The following is a 9,158-nucleotide window of genomic DNA, read 5'->3' on the forward strand; positions in this document are numbered from 1 at the left end:
AATGTTTAATTCATGCCTTTGCACAAAAAAGCACATAATAAGGGAGACATATTCATTTACACTTATTTACACTAATAATTCCACTCTTATTTTTTAAGAGGTGTTTAATGTGTATATACATTGCAGTATTAACCATAAACATCCTTAGTCTAACGATCAGGATTATAAACATATCATAATGATGACAATTAATTTTATTCCAAACAAATCTCCATAATTCACAATCTACTGTATGTAATCTTACTTTTCAAGATGATTAACAAATGAATAAATTTTAGGGCACATATTTAAAATGACTGCATAGAACACAATTGTATCTACAAGGCTTATTATGCAAAAAGGACTATTTTAAAAGGTTTTTATATACAATGGCAATTTATTTGTAAGGACATTAAAATATAGTGACATTTTTATATACAAGAATATGCAAATATGTGCAAAATAGGTTATGTTGAAATTTCTTCACTATGTAAACAAGCTATTATAGAATTTGTTGTAAACACCATGACAGCGGTCAATGTATTATCATTCGCTTATCATGTGATCCAATGTAGCCCCAAGTTCTCAAATCACAGTCTTTCTAAAGCTGTATCATCCTTTAGACCTCAGGAAGAGAATGTGGGTCAGCGGGATATTCGAATCACATTATAAATGTTAAGCCCTGGAGCATCAAATCCCAGAGATACCCCCTTTTTGTCAAAGACATAAAAGTTGAAAAGTTGCCCATCTTGGGCTTCGAGCGACACAGAGGCTGTGTTGATATGCAACACACAAGGTTATTCCTTCTCAAACAAACTCTAAAAACCTGATCCACTAGGTAATTACATTTTATGGCCCCTATTTAGGGTCCAAACTGCTGCATGATCAAGAAATAAAAAGGAATGTTGCCGTAAGTGTAAAAGCCCACATAGGGAGCAGGATTTGGAGGAGGGGCAAGCACACGCCTGGCCTCTCTGAAGGCCTTTTCCATGGCAGAAATAATACACGAGTAGGCCTTTAACACAATATCTTTGTTCTGTGGCCTTGCTCCTGCGATAAGCACCACCAAGCCTAGCTTGAGCCGAGGCACCAGAGAGAAGGTCGCGGAGTAGCCATCTGGATATAAATCCTTGTGCAGCACCACATATTCCATCTGTTTATCCACTTCCCATTGAGTTCCAGTGCGATTGGCAAAGAAGTCTTTGTCACAGCGGAAAGGGGAGTTAGCATAATTTTTTAAGTGTCAGGCTCCAACAGTTTACGGTGAATAGCTCCCAGGAACATTCATGGATAATTTAGCCATGTCAGCAGCCGTGGAATACATTTGGCCTGAGGGGCAGTACCAACCCAAGTCATTAAGAGGTGCTTTTTGGTCACTGGCGTAGACACCTAGACACCATTTGACTCTGGACACCAGACATAATATCAACCCCATGTCCTCCATTCCCAACCTGCCCAGAATATTATCAGCGATCCATCGCTGGTAATTTATACCCACCACTTTTTCAGCCAGTACATGGACCAGCAAAGAGACGGCCAAATAGCTGTAGTGACATCTAACAAAGAAAATTGGAGAGAATATTAGGTTATCTTCCTTCATTATCATCCTTGCAGTCCACAACACGTCCTCAAAGAGATAACAATTCACATCAGCAGACAATGATGCACATTTCAGTAACTTCTGGAACAAATACAACTATGTTCATCAGCAAAATTAATATATATATATATATATATATATATATATATATATATATATATATATATATATATAATATATATCTATACACAGTTTGATCTTTAATCGACAGTGTTTATTGTATAAGGATTTTTTTCATTTCTACAATAAAGACTGTGTATAGTTCCAGCACGGAAAGGATTACAATTATATTAACTTAACCAGCTGCCATAATTTCAGCAAGAAAATCACACAAACTAAATGGGTTAAGGGAACATTTTAGACGCTAATGGTACAATACGGTCATTATTCTGACAAATGTTTCTCAGTTTTAATTCTGTGTTATTGAATGTTTCACTAAACTATCAATTTTCACTGGCAGCAATTGAGGCCAAACATTGGGCTTAATGCTGTATTAAAAAAAACACATTATTACACACGTTGTGAATAAACACATATAACTACTATTATTCTAACACTTAGTGGTTGTAAACAAGCACAGTAGTGATTCTTGACACAAGGCACAAGACTTAGAACAAACTGATGAAGATGAATGAAAATCACAATATGTGAAAAATATGGAAGCTGGAATCTTACCAGAAAGCTGGCTGGCCATTCTCCGTAGCGTTACCGACGATGTTCAGATTTGAACCTCGCCACTGTACAGGAAGATTAGACCATCAGTGACATATTAAAGCTCAGAGTCTTTAGTTTTGCCCAAGGGGTTCTTAGTTGTGAAGTTGTCCACATATTTCTCCAGGGCTTCATCCAGCGAGCTCACCTTGCCATCTTCCCACATTCGATACAGCATCAAGGTGGGAAAGATCTTGGATAGACTGGCAATCCTACAGACGGAGCAATCAAACAGAACATGAGTTAAAAGGAGAAAACATTCACTTTATTGAAATGTGGTAAAACATGGATGGATGGATGGATGGATGGATGGATGGATGGCAATTAAAGGAATGTTTCAGGTTCAATACAAGTTAAGCTCTATCGGAATAAAGTTGATTGTAACATGAAAGTTGATTACAACAGAAATTAATTTCACCTCATCCCTCCTTTTCTTTAAAAAATGCAAAAATCTACTTTGGATGTGAATGAGGGTTTAAATTTTCTAAAAGCACTTGCATTAATTCATTTGTTAAAACTGTGTATTATTTGATCTGTAAAGTCGTACTTTTTACAATCATTATAAGGTTTTAAGGTTTGTTGACTACATCATCATGGTAACAAAGTTGTAAAAATGGCTGTAACTTTACACCCAAAAATTTGTAAGCAATTTTATCACACTACAATCATATTTACATGCATAACATGTATGTCTTGTGGCTATAATATTGAATCAAAATTTGTATTTTTTCCGCTCAAAAATTTGAAATAATTTAAATATATCCTCGTTGTTCATTGTTGCACACAAGTTATACTCACAGTTTCTCCCTTACATTAACTCAAAATATGAATATAATTCATGCATTCAACCTAAATAATATTATTTTAGAAATGTGTAAACCAAGTAATGTACTTAAAAGAAATTAATTTTCTTGAAAATCAGTAATTGTAATCTGTAATCTGTCATTTAAAATGTAATGTGCTGCACTCATTTGTGTTACAGTACATGTAATTAAATTACATGTAATAGATTACCTTTAAGTCCAGTCCAGTTCTACAGGCAATTAAAGAATATTTTAAAAAGTATCTCTGTGAGCCCCTTCAATACAAGTTCAAGGGTGAGGCATACAGAGAGAATCAACATTTTATATACCTTGCTTGAATATGCAAAAAGAATAAAACAGTGTGCTGGTTTTTATGTCCATTCAGGTTTCAGTTTCAATAGCATTAACAAGCTGAAACAGTCATAATGGGGAAATGTAAAATGAAAATTGCAAGCAATAAACTCAAAAATAGTAGCAGCTGTGCAATACAGTTGGAATTAAATGGGCTATAAAATATGTTTTTATGCTTTTAAAAATCAATCAAATGTGATCTCGGTCATTAAGATATCTGTCATTAAATGAAAGTTAAAAGTGTACAAAGACACATTTTAATGTAACGTATTTATTATAGATTTAATATAATGATAATAACTCTGTCACGAATCCCGTCTCCACTGGTCCTTCCACTCACCACCAGAGGACTGCGTCACTTGAGTATTGACTTTCACTTTATTAACTGCATTTCCCATAACCCCGTACCTGGTTCTGATTACCTGCTCACCTGTTCCTCATCTACTCAGCTATATAGGACTCTCTCGCTATCATTGTGAAGTCTTGTTTTGCCCTGCATACATTTCTGAGCATTATTCCCTGTTGTTATTACCTGCCTGTGTTTGATAACTGCCTGATTTCCTGCTGTTTGATTTTCTGCTGTCTGCCTAGTTTACTACTGTTTACCTGGACTACTACTCTGATTGTTTTCCGCCTACCCTGACCTCTTGCCTGTTTGTGACCACCCCTTTGATTATCCTTTGGTACTGCTACTGCTGGTGGTTGACCTTTGCCTGTTTACCTGTTTTCATTATTACTAATAAAGCTGCATATGGATATCAACTCCGATGACTCATTATAAAATGCCATCTTCATAATGATAACTGCCTTAATTATTATAGCCTAAAACCTTCAAAACATGTTGTTGGTTACACCTTAATGTAGTAAGTAATTATTTTCATTGAACCAGTGAAGCTTTTATACTATATATTAAAGGAATAGTTCACCCAAAAATGAACATTTTGTCACCATTTACTCACCCTTGATGTTCGGCAGAATGTTAATCTGATTCACCATTCACTTTCATTGTATGAAAAATCAATGGTTGTGAATGGTGACTGAGTCTGTCATTCCCTAACAATCTGTCTTAAGAATTCCACAGAAAAAAAAGAAAAGTCATGTAGGTTTGGAATATTTGAAAAGTATTAAAAATTTGATCTAATTTACATTTTGTATGAACGATCCATGTAATGACTCCAAAATATCCTGTCTCTCATGTCATCAGTAGATTGCTCCGTTTGAGAACCAGTGATTTAGTCCAAGGCTAAAAATGGGGGAAACAAGCCATTTGCTCAATCTGAAATTGGAATAAACGACATTTAGCTCCGGTGCTTGATATGACAGCTCCACTCTATAATGCGAAAGGAGCACATTAGAAATGGATTTGAACTGATTAAATAGATGAACCTTATGCATAATTTCACTCTAAATGTAGAGCCACATGCTTCTCCAATAAGCAACATAGCTCTTATAATGTAGATGATGACAGTTGAATAATTGGGTCCAAATCAAGGACTTGCTAAAATCGCGCGCAGACACTTAATTTACAATCATAATACTATTATCTCTGTTTCAGACAGATTTAGATGTGGGTGACCTGTGTGCTGTGCAGCAAGGGCAGATCTACCAGGGTGGCATAGGGTGGCAAATGCCACCCTAATGAAAAGCATTTCCACCCCAACATAAAAATCCAAATGTATTAAATATAAATGCAAGTATATCATAGTTGATGTTGACATTGTGTAAGGGTTTATTCATGTCAAACTGCCTAAACTCTCACCGAACGCCCAAATGACTACAGACCCATAGCGTGATTGATTACAGCAGCTGCAGCAGCCAATCACAACATCAACCAATCGCATACCTACTATTGCAGTGCGTATACAGTGTTTGGGCTCTTGTGGGTTGATGAGCTTATTTCCTCAACAACAATGACCACATGGACATACAAGATGAACTTCTCAATTGTTTCCAAGTATTCACTGAATGATTATTATATAGATCGCTGACAGTTATGACTTGAGACATGTCCTCACCACATTTTGGAATAGCTTTTGTCAGGTTTGCGTATAATCCAGATGAAACATTTCCAGTCCTTGAGTCCTTGAGTTTCTATTTCATCTGTGGGTGTTTCAACAGGCGATCCAGTGCTGGAATGTGTTATTTTGAATGTTATGTAAATGTTTATTGCGGCTGTTATCAGTGTTTATTGTTTGCAGTTTTTCTCGCTCTCTTTCCGTGTCCCCCATTGTGATTGTATTGTTTGTGTGTATGTAGAGTGGGTGTGTTGTCTTTTTCTCTTTTCTCCCTCTCCTATAATTGCTCTCAGGTGTGTGGTAACCAGGTGAGCTGATTGCTGATGGCGCGCAGTTTGTTTCCTCCCTATATAAAGTGTTTTATGGCTGGGTTGTGTGATGGGAAAAGGGCGTTCGTGAGCGGTGTCATCTTGTTCACTGGCGCTAATGAAGGGGACAATCTGATACTGATTCAAACTATTCCATAAAGTAGGACCCACAACCTAAAAGGCTCTCCCTCCTTTCCTCTCCCTTTAGTATCGAGCATGGGACCTTGAGGACATATTGATCACAGGATCTCAGACTTCTAGGTGGATTGTAAGGATGTAGTAAGTCTGATAAGTAACTGGGAGCTTGGTTGTGTAATGATTGGAATTTTCAATTCCAATGAAAATCAATTCTAGCTTGAACCGGCAGTCAGTGAAGTGATTTTAAAATAACATGATCATACTTCCGACCTCCTTTTAGAAATGTTGTTGCTACATTTTTAATTAATAGAAGCTGAGCAATAAGAAATTTGGAAATTCCACAATATAGAGAATTACAGTAATCCAGACGAGAATTGATGAAAGCATGAATCGCTATCAAACAAGTTTAACTTGGAAATAATCAGCCTTTAAAATGCAAAGCCTGTTGCGATATTACCTAACCGATAAAGTTCAAAAACAAAATGAGAAATGAAAAGCACATTTTCTGAAGGAACCCACGTCATCTCGTGTTGGTTCTATGACACTTTCCTCTCACGTGTCAACTTTCCTCTCACGTGTATGCTTGACGGGTCTCAGACCGTGCACTTCAGAGTCCAAATTCCAACACTCTATGAGATGATCTACCCCAGAAGCTAATTACTTTAGAATAAGTATGTTAATGTAGCTGAGTCTGTAATACAAGTGTTAAAATGTGTCTTTTTTTAAATGATACATTATAGTAAAAGTGTTCCTTGGAAGAACAAACTCGGAAGGACAGGAGGACGAAGAATGCATCTTTTGTGAGCTTTGAGATGTGCTGCGATCTTCCCGTTACACACAGCACAGTTGAATCCAGTGAGAGAAATACTGAAATTATCACAACAGTGACAGCATTAATATCACACCAGTGAGGTTTTGCGGGACTAGTGACAGGTTAAAAGAATAAAGTCTGTAAACACTAATTTTCTCCATGTTTATTGCTGTATTAAAATGATGCCCAACAAAACGAAATGTTGACGAAGTATAACGACTGTCACAGCCGTCAGACATTCACGAGCATACAGTGGGAAAAACTCTTGAGGAAAAAACAAAACCACAAATGTCCTTCGTCTGCCACCGTAGTACTCGCCAGTTCTCCGATACACCGTAGCTTGTTCCTCGGCCACTCCTCCACCCTCTAATGGACGTCAGCCGCGCCTCTCCAGGTGGATCAGAGGCAGTCCTCCACCACGTTTCAATGGCAGGTAGGGGACTCCTCCGTCCCTAGCAGTGGCCCTGACCGCCCCAGGCAGTCGGTTAGGAGTCCCTTCTTCCCTCGCGGTCGGCGGCCATCCTCCGCAGCCACATTCACATTGTTCAAAATAGAGGTGTGCAGCGAAGTCATTACCTGTCTCTTTATTTGTATTTGTTACTATGACTAAATTATTTGTATCTGTTTCAGTATTCGGATAGAACCGGATGAAGGCGTGACTTAAACCGAAAGTGCCTCAAAACCAATTTTAAGTTTTTCTAACATTAATATTTGCTGAAAATGAATTTTCATTTAGCCTGTGTCTGTGCAGTGTGCAAGTATAACAATGTTATTCTGGAGGCACGAGGTGTCAAGCACACATTTTTTAGTGACTATAAAATAGCCTACAAATTCAAACCTTAATAGAAATGAGAAAAATTTATTAAGCCTACAAACAGGTGAAAGCACTGAAAATCTATATCAGAAAGTTTTATGGAAGACTACACTTTTGTTTGCAAACATTTTAACATAATGTGGAGGACATAAATACTTAGTTAAATTACATGTGCAGAATTAGCGAAATGCGGTGGAATAAATAGCAAGAGCTAGCCTCTATATTTCTATAAGAGAAAAGCAGAAAAAGCGCATGTTTTGGTTTCTCCACAATCTTCAGTGTGCAGGAATATTCTGAATAGATTTACAAGTATTTAAACCTCTTTGGGATATTTAAACTGTGTGGGGATAAAGGCAAAACCATGCAATTGCCTACATTCATTGGCGATAAGAGACGTTGTTGTCACATTTCACTGCAGAATTTAAATACAGCTCTGGAAAAAATTAAGAGACCACAGCAAAATTATCAGTTACTCTGGATTTACTATTTCTAGGTATGTGTTTGAGTAAAATTAACATTTTTGTTTTATTCTATATAAGTACTGACAACATTTAACGGGGAAAACGAGAGGCGGTGGAACATGCTTTTACATCAACGAAAGTTGGTGTACAGATGTAACAACACTAAAGAGGATGTGCTGTCCTAATCTGGAAGCGCTCTTTATTAACTGTAAGCCGTTCTACTCGGCGCGGGAGTTTTCTTCGTTTATTCTGGTGAGTGTTTACATTCCTCCAAACACGTCTGGGAACTTAGCGCTGCAACAGCTGACTGATCAAATCACAGACACAGAACAACAACACCCGGACTCAGTTATTATTATTCTTGGGGACTTTAACAAAACAAATCTCACATGCGAACTGCCCAAATACAGACAGCACATTACATGCCCCACCAGAGACATTAATATATTGGATCACTGCTATACAACATTAAAGGATGCATATCGCTCTGTCCCACGTGCAGCTTTGGGACTCTCTGATCACTGTCTGGTTCATCTTCTCCCGACCTACAGGCAGAAATTAAAATCAACAAAGCCAGTTGTAAGGACTATAAGGAGATCGACTAATGAAGCAGAGCTGGAACTACAAGCCTGCTTTGACTGCACTGATTGGAGTGTTTTTGAAGCTGCAGCTACAGACCTGGACGAGCTCACAGATACTGTTACATCATACATCAGTTTCTGTGAGGATATGTGCATCCCTACTAGGACATTTTTATCATTCAACAATGATAAACCATGGTTCACAGGAAAACTCAGACAGCTTCGTCATGCCAAAGAGGAGGCTTACAGGGGTGGGGATAGAGTCTTGTATAATCAGGCCAGGAACACACTGAATAAGGAAATCAGAGTGGCTAAAAAAGCTACTCTGTGTAGCGAATCAGCTCTATATTCTTCCACCATTAGGTAGCGAATCAGCTCTATGAAATATTAATAATCAATCATAACTTGTTATAATCAATTATGAATATTTGGGTCAGTTAATCGGGTTAACTTGATGTAGCTACATTAACATTACAACCAAATACTCGGTTCATCCCATAAACACTCAATTTTGGTTATTAATTAATTAATTAATAGAAAGGTACATTTCCGGGGCAAGGGAAATGTCTTTCTTACTAAGTATTAA

At 37.4% G+C, this 9,158-nt stretch overlaps 1 pseudogene; it reads right to left on the reverse strand.

Moving 5' to 3' along the window:
- Positions 1 to 623: 623 nt before the first annotated feature.
- On the reverse strand, positions 624 to 1,585 carry LOC127632716 (putative beta-lactamase-like 1; annotated as a pseudogene).
- Between the last annotated feature and the right edge of the window lie 7,573 nt (positions 1,586 to 9,158).

Source organism: Xyrauchen texanus, chromosome 39 (genome assembly GCF_025860055.1).
Source record: "Xyrauchen texanus isolate HMW12.3.18 chromosome 39, RBS_HiC_50CHRs, whole genome shotgun sequence".
NCBI classification, from domain to species: Eukaryota; Metazoa; Chordata; class Actinopteri; order Cypriniformes; family Catostomidae; genus Xyrauchen; species Xyrauchen texanus.